The sequence below is a fragment of the Pleurodeles waltl genome, chromosome 3_1 (genome assembly GCF_031143425.1).
Source record: "Pleurodeles waltl isolate 20211129_DDA chromosome 3_1, aPleWal1.hap1.20221129, whole genome shotgun sequence".
Taxonomy (NCBI): domain Eukaryota; kingdom Metazoa; phylum Chordata; class Amphibia; order Caudata; family Salamandridae; genus Pleurodeles; species Pleurodeles waltl.
In genome coordinates this window covers 1003045181-1003058271 of record NC_090440.1, presented here as the reverse complement: position 1 = coordinate 1003058271, position 13091 = coordinate 1003045181, and positions in this window count along the sequence as shown.

The window sequence follows — 13091 nt, the reverse complement described above, 5'->3', positions numbered from 1 at the left end:
GGTGTCTAATAGTTTCTGCCCCCCTTGGGGGCAGATTGGCCTCATCAAAATAGGCCAATCTGCCCCCAAGGGGGGCAGAAATGGCCTAAATATATATTGCCCCCTAAGGGAGCGACCCTTGCCTAAGGGGTCGCTCCCCACGTAAAAAAAAGAAAACAGCAAAAAAAAAACAAAAAAAAAAAAAACTCCCTTGTGCCTAGAGGTTTCTGCCCGCAGAAAAGGCCTTCCTAAAAAAATGCCCCCCTTGGGAGCGACCCTTGCCCAAGGGGTCGCTCCCTTTTGACAGTTTCATTCCCCAAAAAAAAAATCCCTGGTGTCTAGTGGGGTTTCAAAAGCCGGATTGCAAGCAATCCGGCTTTTGAAACCTGTGAGAGACTTCAAAGGGAAGGAAATACATTTCCTTCCCTTTGAAGCCTCTCGGGGCCTCCCCCAGTGATTGAAAGAGAAATGCAAAAGCATTTCTCTTTCAATCGCGCTGGAAGCTCTGCTTCCAGCGCGATGGGGGAGACCCTGTGACTAATCAGCGCGCGCTCGCGCGTTGGCGTCACAGGGGGGGTTGGGGGGTTCGGGGGTGGAAGGGGAAGGGCTTCCCCTTCCATCCCTGACTTTGGGGGGTGGGGGGGAAGCACACAGAGGGAGCAAGAGCGCTCCCTCTGGGCTGTGTGCCGAGGACGTAGTGGTTACGTCCTCGGCACAGCAGCACTGTGCCGCGGGACGTAACCACTACGTCCGCGGCACAGAAGGGGTTAAACGACGTCCATGTTGTTTTGTTAGTGTTTTTTCACACCCTTTAGTTCGAAGCTGCCTGTGTTTGCCATTACTGTGAACAATTTCAAAGTCTAAACATTACTTAAAATTATTGCACTTTTAAACAGGTAGAAACGTATAATGCATATTGTTTGGCAATAACATATAAAATAAAGAGAAACGGTTAACAACGCTTTTGAGCAGTGGCGTGACAAAAAAAATAATGCCCCCACCTCAGAATCTGATGACGGGCTCCTGAGTCTCAATATCTCACAGATATACATTGGCCTTGCGATGAATGCGGTCCTCCTGCGCCACTGGGGCTGCAGAGGCGTGCGTTACATAGGCCTCCTCATGAACAGAGTCTTGTGTTTTGGTAAAAATGGGAAAAGGTTCTCCACAAAAAACTGCCTGATTTCTTTATAGTTTTCAGGAACATGCAGAGCTGTAAGAAAAAATACATTTTTTAACCACAGTTTTGGCATTTTTCTAAGGGGGTAAACCATTTTTCCTATTGTGCTTTCAATTTACTTCCTGTTTGTGCTGAAAACAGGCATGAAGCTCATGGATGATGCTGGAAAGCTATACATGTCTGGAAAGTAGACAACATTGAGAGCTCAGCAAATGGCCATTTGTGTAGATCCCTCAAGGTTTCCCCAAAGAAATGAACTTTTGAAAAATAAATATGAAAGTTGAATGGGAAAGAAAGCCGTTTGTGACAAGGTTTTTGTCACAATGGCTGATTTACAAAAGCAATACACAGGTACGTCTGCTACTGGTTGTGGGGATATATAACGTTTGTAGGTTTTCCAAGTGCCTGAGGTACTCAGAGCCATCAACTGAGCTGCAGCTTTCAATGTTTTTTCATTGTTTACTGAGAACAGTAATTCATATAATAGAATATAAAAAGTGAAAAATGGGTATGAAGGAAACCCATTTACTTCTGAAATATACACCAGATATGATTAGCATATGATTCAGAGGGCATTTTGCAAATGCCTTATTTCTTATACAGTAGTTTACATTTGGAATGGACAAATGCGGAGAAATCAAATGGGTAATAACAAATGTTCTACTACCGTGCGTTCCCATATGTTCCCCTATAGTAATGGTACACCCACTTGGGTAGATGGGCCCAGCCCCTACAACAGGAAAGGGCCCAAAATGCAACATGGATGCATCAACTGTTTGCACTGAAAACTGATCCTATTTTTGCAATTTGGTTAGTTATGGATTTTGACACATAGGGAGACCAAACCTGCACATTTCTGAAAATTAGACACCCAGTAGGGCATGGGTGGAATGAATTGTGTGGCTCTCACCAGGTTTTTCTATCCAAAAGCCCTTGCAGACCTCAAATTTTGGATACAAATACACATTTTCCTCAAATTTCTGTGATGGAACATTCTGAGATCTCTGGTGAGCCACAAAGTTACTATCACCCAGCGTACCTCCATGTCTTCTGATAAAAATAATACCTCCCTTTTGTGGGTGGGCCTACCCACACAAAAGGAAAGGTCCCAAAACACAACATGGACTCATCAACTTTTTCCAATAAAAAACCAACCCTTTTTTCACAATTTGGTTAGCGGTGTATTTTGGAGTCTGGCACCTATAGAAGTCTACCAAACCAGCACATTTCTGAAAACTAGACACGCAGAGGAGTTCAGGGTGGTTTGCCTCACATGGCTCACAAGACGTTATCTTGTCCACAGTGCTCTACAAACCTCAAACTTTGCCTAAAATCTTGGATTTTCCTTCAGTTCTGTGACATAAGCTTCTGGAATCTGCAGGGATCCACAAAATTCCTAACCCACAGCGTTACTCCATGTATCCCGATAAAAAAGCTACCACACTTGTGTGGCTAGGCAGATTGCCCTTAATCTGAACGACTCAAACAAGAGTCAAGGAAAAGTTTGAGGTTTGCAGGGCATTGTGGTTTAGAAAATGTTGTGGAGGCCATGTGAGGCACACCACTGTGTCTAGTTTTCAGAAATGTCTGGGTTTGGTAGGTTTCCCTTAGTGGCTGTGCAGCATGGATCCAACTACTGCCACTATTACTATTGCTGATGTCTCCATGTTCCATTTTGGAGGCTTTTGTGTTGAGGGTGCTATGCCCAGCCACACAAGTGGGTTACTATTTTTATCAAGACATATGGGGGAATGCTGAGTGGTAGTAAATTTAGATTTCTTGCATATTATGTTATGTTCTGTCACAGAAATGTGAGGAAAATGTGTGAGGTTTGTATGCAGAAAACATTGTGGTATCCAAACAAGGCACACCACCCTGGAGACCCTTGGGTGTCTAGCTTTCAAAATGTCTGGGTTTAATTGTTTTTCCTGGATGGCAGAACATGCACCCGAATACTGCAACCATTCAACATTGCAAGTAGGAGGAAGTTTAAATTAACTCCTCCTCTGAGGTTCCGCATGTCAAATCTACGGCCAAAGGAATGAAACTTTCTCCATGCTTGCCAGGAAAATGAGGATGCTCCATGCCCCAGGCGAACAGAAAGACTGCTGGGTTTTTAAGACTGGAGGATAGGCCAACCCTAGGGTGGTCTATTCACACCCTGTAATTTTTCTATAACAAAAATATATCCTGTGTGTTTCTAGTGGGCTTTATTTACCCACGGGGCAGATTGGAGGTAAACTATTCCAATCTACCCTCATTGGGCAAAAATACAGTTGGGCCCTTTCTAAGGTAGGAGCACAGCCTGATGCCTGGGTGGAAGGCCCTGTCACCTCTTCTTTTTTCAAACTACATTTCCCATGTAGTCTAGTGGGCTTTCTGCCTCCTTAGGGGGCATATTGAGGGACCACTCCCCAAACCTGCCCCAGTTGGATGCAATAATGCTGGGCCCAGAGTGAGGGAAACTCAGGCTCATGCCCATGGGGTGGCCATTTATCACCCACTAAATAAAAATAATATAGCTACCATGCCCTGGGGTCTAGTGGGTTTTCTACTTCTGGAGGACAGATTGAAGGTTAACACTCACTATCTACCTCTAGGCGAAGAGGGGGCACAAAGACAGATTTGTCCCTGGGAAGGGGGAAGTACAGGCCCATGCCATGAGAGCTGCCCCCTCCAAATAAATATTATTCTTTACAAAATCCTTATGTTGTCTAGTTACATTTCTGCCTCCATGGGGTCAACACCCCCATCTGCCCTCAGGGAGACAAAAAGACTTATTGGTCTTTGGACGTGGGAGAACAGGTTCATGCCATTGGAGCTGCTCCCCCCACAAGAAATACTGCCATAAAAATAACTCTGGTGTCTAGTGGGATTTCTGCGCCCCCCAGGACAGTTTGGGGTGAACACCACCATCTGCCCCCAGGGAGGATAGAAATGCTAAATGGACATAGGACAGGAGAGCACAAGCCTATGTTCCTGGAGCTGCTTCCATAAACAAAAAAAGACTGCCATAAAAAATCCCTGGTGTCTAGTGCGCTTTCTGCCGTCTGGCGGAAAGATTGTGGGTGTACACCCCCATCTGTCCCCCCCAAGGGGCAGAGAGAATGTCTAAGCCCAAGCTGGGAGCGGGGGAGAGGGTCCAGGGGGACGCTTCCCCCCAAATAATACTGCCATAACATCCCTGGTGTCTAGTGTTCTTTCTGCCCCTTGGAGGCAGATTGGGGTGAACACTCCAATCCACTCCCCAGGGGCAAAAATAGTAACTGAGCCCTGGTTGAGGGGCAAAGCACAGGCTCATGTCATTGGGGCCACTATCTCCCTCAGAAATAGCGCAATAATTACATCCTTGGTGTCTAGTGGACTTTCTGCTCCCCTTGGGTGGTTGGGGGGATATTCGGGGTGAACATCCTCAACTGCACTCCAGGGGTCAGAAAGGCTAACTGAGCCCCGTGTGCTGGGGGAACAGAGGCCATTGTCCATGGAGGCCACTTCCCCACCAAACAAATACTGCCATAACATCCGCATAGGCCTCCTGGGGGGCAGAAATACTAATTGAGCCTGGGGTGGGGCGTCACAGGCCCATGTCATTTGGGTTATCCTTCCCAAAATAAAATTCTGCCATAATAACATCCCTGGACTGTCTGCCTTTCCTGGGGATGGCAGATTGGGTATGAGCATTCTACATGGCTACAACATATTTTATCCAGCGCCTCAAGAGATATAATCACATCACCCCCATAGTGAGGCAACTCCATTGGCTCATCTTGCTGACCCACCCTGGATTCCAGTCCAACTTATCTTACAGGTAAGCTTACTAACTGTGGTGGTTCTCAGCACACCACGGTCAGGTCACTATCAGACTGCAGACTAAGAAGTATATAAATGAAAAAGCAAGGTAACAGGCCTTTCCATTGGTGCACCTAAGGCCTGGAACAACATCCCTTTATCCATATGGAGCTCCCCAATGCTGCTGTAGTTTATGAAATAGACAGGTCATTCATTGGGTCCCACAAAGTTCATCCGTCCCCCTTTTTGTTCATTATTTGTATTTGCACCCTGATTTACCTGATTCAGTCATTTCACTTGTGGTGTGTGTTGTATGCAAAAGGCACACAGCTGCTTTTTTCAGCTTCAATTGCCCTGTGGATGACATTTTAAATCAACTTAAGCCCTACCTCTCTGTTGTTCATTTATAGATGAGCAATAATATGCTCAAGCTGAAGTCAGAGAAGACCAAATAGTTGATGTGTTGCCATTGATCTCTTTGGACAGCTAATCTTTGGCTGCCTGGTCTTGGCTCTCCCCCTAAGCACTAGAGGTGGTGAACAGCTTAGGCTTTAAGATGGACAAAATGTTAGTGTTTGAAGCACCGATGAGTGCAGTGGGATCTCCTTGTTCATATCAGTTCAGCTTATTGAGTAAGACCTTAAAGGCGATCTCACCTAAACATAGGCCCATAAAGGTATTTGGAACAATTCTTATAAGAACTGATTATGCTAACACCTGCTACATGGGGTTACCTTCTGAGCTACTGAATTGATTGCAATTTGTTCAGAACACTGCCATGATGTTGGCCTATGGAATGCATTAAGTTTGAATATATTACAAAAGCCAGGCGTAAATTACATTTGATTCTGGTACACTGGAGAATACCATTTAAGACACTTTGCCTGGTTCACAGGGCTGTAAGGGAAAGGGTGTTTGTGCCTGCAAGGCCCATATCAAGAAATATGCCCTGAGTTGGTGGTCCCTTTGTTCATCCTTATCCCAAAAAGGGTTATCCCTTGGAGATAGGGCATTTTCAGAGATTTCGGCCAAATCTTTGAACTTTCTCCCTGCAAACCTGCAGTCCATTTATGATCTTAGCACCTTTCTTTAAAGGTTAAAGATGTTTATTTAATGGGCTCCAATTTGTTTCATGATTTTTGGTTTACTCTTATTTTGCATCTTTTGAGCACCAAGATGCCTTTTTGATGCATGCTGCACTTTATACGTTCTTCCTTCCTTCCCAAGATCTAAAGAAACCTTCTTTAAAGAACACTATCTTACAATGCATTAATTGTCCACAAACAATGAACCTCTCCTATCACTCAGTGACTTTACGTTTTTGGACCCTAGATAGCACTCCTTTGCCTTTTGGACTATAGAAATACCACAGGCACACATATAGGCCCCTTTTGTGTTGTTCTAATGTTGACTACAGCTGTATTATGATGACCTCTCATTGGAAATTAGGTTTCTGGTTGTCAGACTATGCACCATGTACAAGCAAGAACCACAATCCTAGTCAGGGTAAGTCATATACACACCAAAAGATAACCTATACTCACCCTCTGGTGGCTTGGCTCAGAGCAGCCTGGTGTATCTAAAGAGGCAATGTGTAAAGTATTTGTGCAAATAACACACAGTAACACAATGAAAATAACACAAAAGGACTCCACACCAGGTTAGGAAAATAGGCAATATTTTTATGAAGAAAGGAAAACTAAAACTACAAAAATCCAATAAGTAGAAGTAGAGTTTAGATCTTTTAAAGAATAAATAAAGTTCTAGCACTCATAATTAGGAAGCGCCAATGGTGGTTATCTGGTCACGCTGGACCAGGGCAAAATCAAAAATTCAGGCCGACCGTGATGGAGGACAGGCCGGGGACAAGTGCCACACAGGCCCGCTGAACAAAGTACCTTGACCTTTGTCGCAACAGCGAGATGTGGGGTGCAGACGAGCATTGAGTCAAGCAATGCGTCAGTGCTGGGCCCGCAGTTGAGGTGATGCGAGAATTTTCTTCAGGCAGTGGTGGCATTGCATCAGTTCTGAAGGTAAAGCACCAAGTCGAGATGCGTTGGTTTCGAAGTGCAATGCACTAGGTTTCTCCACACAGTCAAGTCGATGCGTCAATCTCTCCAAGCTGCTGTGACAGTGATGCGCGGTTCAGAGTGTCATTCTCTCAAGGCAATGTGTTGGTTCCAAGAGCAATACGCCGGTTCTACTCCTGCAACAGGGTTAAGTTGCCGGTTCTGCTCCAAGCAGACTAGAGATGCATCAATTTCTCTGGTGCAATTATCTGTGTCCACTTTCAGTGAACAAGGCACAGGAGCGGGGTAGACTTTGATATCCCTGAGTCTAAAGCAACAGGAGGCCGGCCAGCAAGCCTTTAGAAATCACTTCAGTTGCAAGGCAGAGTCCAGCTCCCTCTCAAACGGGTAAGAGAGCAGCAGGGTGGCACAGCAGAAAAGCAATCAATCCAGGTCAGCAGTCCAGCAGTTTAATAGCCCTTGATGCAGCACAGCAGCTCTTCTCACAGAGTCCAGTTGTAGGTCCAGAAGTGTCTGAATTGGTGGGGCCAGAGACCCAGTGCTTATACCCAGTTGTGTCTTTGAAGTGGGGGTGACTTCAAAGAAGGGTTTCTGAAGTGTACAGAGGATCTTTCTTCTTAGTCCTGGCTCCAGACTGTCCAGACTTTGTGTGAGGACAGGCCCAGGGTATTCAGGTGTGTCAGCCCCTCCCTCCCTCCCTGCCCAGGAAGAGCCATCAGAAATCAAATGAATGCTCAGACAGACCTAAACTTCCTGTGTGTTTGTGCATTCCCTCTAGACAGCCACAAAGTGTAGTTGTTACCCACCCCAGAAGAGTACTGGAGACAGGCACCAGGCACACACAGCTGTAAAAGCAGAGAAATACCCACTTTCTAAAAGTGGTATTCCTAAAATAGTATGATTAAATCTTACTTTACTAGTAAAGAGGGTTTATCATTACTGTACCGATGATGTGCAACATGACATAGGGCCAGATGTAGGAAGGCTTTTGCACCTCGCAAACGGAGAAAAATGCCGTTTGCGAGGCGCAACAGCCCTTACGCGATGCAGAAACACATTTTGCGAGTCGGTACCGACTCTCAAAATGTGTTTCCGACTCGCAAATAGGAAGGGGTTCCCTTCCTATTTGCGATTCGCACCGCGATGTAGAGTTGATTTGTGACCGTGAAAGCGGTCGCAAATCAACTCGCAGTTACCATCCACTTGAAGTGGATGGCAACTCATTCACAAACAGGAAGGAGTCCCCATGGGACCCCTTCCCCTTTGTGAATGCTCACAGAATTATTTTTTCAGAGCAGGCAGTGGTCCTATGCACCACTGCCTACTCTGAAAAAAAATGAAACAAAAAGGTTTCGGTATTTTTTCTATTTGCAGCTCATTTTCCTTTAAGGAAAACGGGCTGCAAAGAGAAAAAAAAACTGCTTTATTTAAAAGCAGTCACGGACATGGTGGTCTGCTGTCTCCAGCAGGCCACCATCCCCGTGAGTGCCTAGACTCGCTATGGGGTCGCAAACTGTGACCCACCTCATAAATATTTATGAGGTGGGTCTTTGCGACCCCATAGCGAGTCGCAGAAGGTGTCTGAGACACCTTTCTGCATAACATTTTGCGAGGTGCAAATTGCGAGTCGCTAGTACTCGCAATTTGCACCTCGCAAAATGTTTTCTACCTACATCTGGCCCATAGTTACTTCTTCTCAATCAGAAATTACAGCTTAAAAGTATAATAAGGAATTCCCAATGTTAACCTATGAGAGGAATAGGCCTCACAGTAGTGAAAAAGGAATTTAGATGGTTTTCACTACTATGACTATCAAGATTTAAAAGTGCATACCCTACCTTTTACTTACACAGCACCCTACCCTATGTGCTACATAAGGCCTACCTTAGGGGTGATGTATGTGTAAAACAGGGCAGCGTAATGCTTTGCCAACATTTTAAATGCCAAGTCGACATGGCAGACAAACTGCACAGACAGGCCATGCAGTGGCAGGCCTGAGACATCTTTAAAGGACTACTTAGGGGGTGGCACAATCAGTGCGGGAGGCCCACTAGTAGCATTTAATTAACAGGCCCATGGCACATGAAATGCACTATACTAGGGACTTATAAATAAATTAAATATACCATTGTGGATAAACCAATGTTACCACATTTTAAGGAGAGATCATAAGCACTTTAACACTGATTAGCATTGATAAAGTAAACAGAGCCCTAAAGCCAACAAAAAAGAGGTCAGAAAAAGAGAAGGAAGGCAAAATGTTTTCCAATATGACCCCCCTCCAGCCTAAAGCCAGGCTAGACTAATCAGTATCTTGAAGGACTTCCCTGCTTAAGGTGATAGAACATGAACAGTGGCCCACTTCTGTAGGGGCACTTGCCAGTTCTATGCCTTCCGGAACCCAGTTGAATCCCTCTGTCTATTCTCTATGGGGCAACTAAGCTGACCTATGGTGAACCCTTTTCCTCATTTGTGGACCCCATCTGTGTAGCACCTAACCTCAACTTGCTCACAGATGCATCCCAGTAGGCAGAGAGTACCACCATGGCCAACAAAGTGATGTGGTGCATTCCACTCCTTGGATCAGATATCTGTCTCCAACCCAAGGAAAACTTGGTCCATAAGGACTGCAACCAACAGAGCCTACTGACAGCTGTCAGTGTCAAGAACTATGCGCCAGGTCATCCAGGGTTCTCTGGCCTCTGTGGTTTCTCAGAGTAGGGGAGCAGTAGCCCCAGGTGTTTTGCACCCTTTCTCCACTCTCCCACCCACCCATTCAGGGGTGGTAGACTGAAACTGGTTCTTCAACCCAGGGTCTCCCTTAGACTGAACAGCAGACAGGAATTAGTCCCCCCTCATCCTGATCTTACATTTGGGCTTCCGTACCCTTCTCTGGGGAGTGGAACTTACAGCCAACTGAACTGTCAGGGCACCCTTAGGGGCCCCCCTTCCCAGGTCTCCTGCCACCGGGAGTAACTCATTCCCCTGAATTCTGTCACCTGCGGACTAGCTGTGAACCTCCTCAGGATAACCTTCCCACCTCACTCCAGGGATACCAGTGACATAGAGCAGGAAAAGTCTTGTCCATAGACTGGGGTCACCCTACACACCTGGCTAGTGTACCACTCTGGGGAAACTAGCCTTTCCCCTATCATGGTGTGGTTAGCCCCAGTGTCCTTCAGAGCAGTACTGGGACTACATTCACTTCCCCCTGGTGGAAGTGGCTACTCCCACCCTCAGGATCACCAGCTCACCCTCTGAGTCTATCTCCCATCTTAGGGAGATAAGGGCATGTTCTGTCTCCTGTCCCTGGGGACTACCTTCCCCTGATGCTACATGGACCACTCCTGTAGAGGTTGCACCAGTCGGTGGTTTCTCTGGACAGACAGAATCTCCCTGCTTGTGTTCTAGCTGGGAACAATCAAAGCAGTGGGGGGGGATGAAAATGGGGCACCCTGGGCCATCACCCACCAGAACCTTCCTCCTTCTTCCCAGAAGGGATATTGGAACCCTTTTCATTCCCCTTTAACCTGATACTTGTCTGGGTTTCTCTTGACCTCGCCCTCACTCTTTTGGGGGATCCTGAACCACCTTTATTGGGGTCACTCCCATGCAACTTTTTGGGTACTCTGATGCTGGCCCAGATGTGCACCTCCTCAGCAAGCTTCCTGGGATCAGTCTGCTAGCTGTCAACCAGGTTTTGGCACAGATCAGTGAAATAGCTATCAAGCATGTGCTCCTTCAAAATCAAGTTGTACAACCCTGAATAATTATCTACCTTGTTGCCCCTCACCCAGCTCTTCAGTGCCTTGCTAGCATATTCCAAGAAACCTACCCATGTCTGTGATGAGATCCTGTGGCTGCCCCTGAACCATTGCCCATACTTGTAAGAGTCAGTTCAAACATACTGACTTAGATGACCTTCATTGCAGTGTTGCATATCTGTTTTCCCACTTCTAGTGTAAGGAATGTGCCCTTTCCCACTGTGGGCATGTATCTACATAGACTACTATCCCAGGACTCCTCTGGGACCTTGTGCACTCAGAGCCACTTCATAGGCTGCAAACCACGTATCTATGTCATACCTAACACATACCTGGGCACCAAGTCTGTATGCAGATTTTTGATTTACTAGTGGACACTGCAGGTATGCTGCCACCATTCTTGCTGAACCCCAACTGAAGTGCTCTGATGTCCAGCTCTCTGAGGCTCATCTCATAAATTATCTTCATCCCCTCCATGGTCAGCCTCCTCTCCTCTTCTACTTGCTTTCTCTCAGCCAAACCAAGTTTCTTCTCCAACTTAGCAAGCTCCAGCTTTAGCTTTCTCTCCTCCCTCTTGTCTGCCAGCTCCTCTGAAGACAGGTTCCTTGATGAGATGCTGCACCCTGGCTGGAAACCACTACTGCTTCCAGTGAATTGTTGGTCCCACAACAGGGAGTCCTAGATCCACATCAGACTCTAGGAACAGCTTCTGGGGTCTCAGCTCCTGCTTTATTGACTTCTGCCCAGGCCTTCAAAGCATCCTGTAGCGCAACCTTCTTGGTGAAGCTTTTAGTGGACATTTGAAAACTCTTGCAAAATTCTTTGAGTTGGGCCACAGTGTAGGTCTCCAACTTGACCAGCTCAAAATCAATTACTGCAGGGCAGGTGCTACTTCTCCAGCTAGTAGCATTAATTGACAGGCCCTAGGAGCATACAGTGCAATTTACTAGAGACTTATAAATTCATTAAATATGGCAATTGTGGATAAGCCAATGTTACTACAGTTTGAGGAGACAGCAAAAGCACTTTAGCGCTGGTAAGCAATTGTAAAGTGCACAGAGTCCTAAAGCCAGCAACAACTAGATCAGAAAACGAGGAGGGGGGAAACAAAACATTTGGGGTGACTCTTCAAAGAGGGCCATTTTCTAGCACCTCACCACTTTGCATTCCCTTGCTGTCAATTGTTCTTCTAATTCTAAAGGAGCTTCTATGGACCAAGGTTGTCCTGTCCTGCTCTAGTCTCAAATAGCTCTGCTCCTCACACTTACAAGTCAAGTCTCCTGAGATAGGAAATGATGGGCAGTGTCTTGGCTATGGATCTTGTAGGATTCTGTGCTGCAGGGTCCCATTATCTGGCTAATGGGATTAAATTTGCCCCGTCTTCTACAAAAATTGACACACCTCCTACTTGACAACATCTAATATTGGCAGACACTGTTTTTGGATGTCATATTATATGTTTCTGTGCGGCATGCAGAAATCATCCTGTTACCTGCAATGGGACTACAGGGGCCTGTGTGCCATCCTGTGTCAGCCGGAAGTGTCTGAGGACAATGCCATCAAAAACCTCTCATGACCTACAAGGGCCTGTGTGTCAGCCTGTGGAAGCCAGAGGTGTTTGAGAACAACGCCACCCAAACCCTCTCATGTGCCACAATGTCCTAGCCTGTCCAACCCCTCACTATATTTTTGGTGACATTAGTTATTTCTGAAAAGGATACATCCCTGCTGCGCAACCAGCTACATGCAATTATATTGCATAACAGCAAAATTAATTTCCCCATTTCTTAAACATGACTGGCCACATTAAAGTACAATGTCTCACACAGTCAAACCTTTTGAGTGAAACTAATCCCTTTGGAGCCCACCTCAAGCAAAGACCAGGAAAGAACCTGTAGGTAGATCCTACCAGGTGGCCAATTTTTGGTCCGAAACATTGGTGGATTATTTTGTAACTGCAGAATCACCTCCTTCATAATGGTGACTTTATTCTCCCTTACTGATATTTGTGCAAGTCCCAGGGTTTGTCATGTGTGTGTCAAGTTTCTGTTGCCAGTGTCAAATGAGTATTCTGGTGCTGAGTAGGTCTCAAACAAACCTATTTTATTATAATTATTGACATCCTCTGTAACCGCTGGGGTCAGGCATTGGTTGTTGCATTAGTTTGTCACTTGTTCAAATTCCATTTTCTGGGACTGTTAAGTCTTTTGGGACTGATCTGATTGAAGATTGTCCTGAGTGATCCGTTATCATCAGATAATGTGATCTTCTACCCCTCCGTCCTGGGTTTTCTCTGAATCTTAAGAATTTTGGCTGTAATGTACTGGAAATTGGACTTGCATTTTTTGT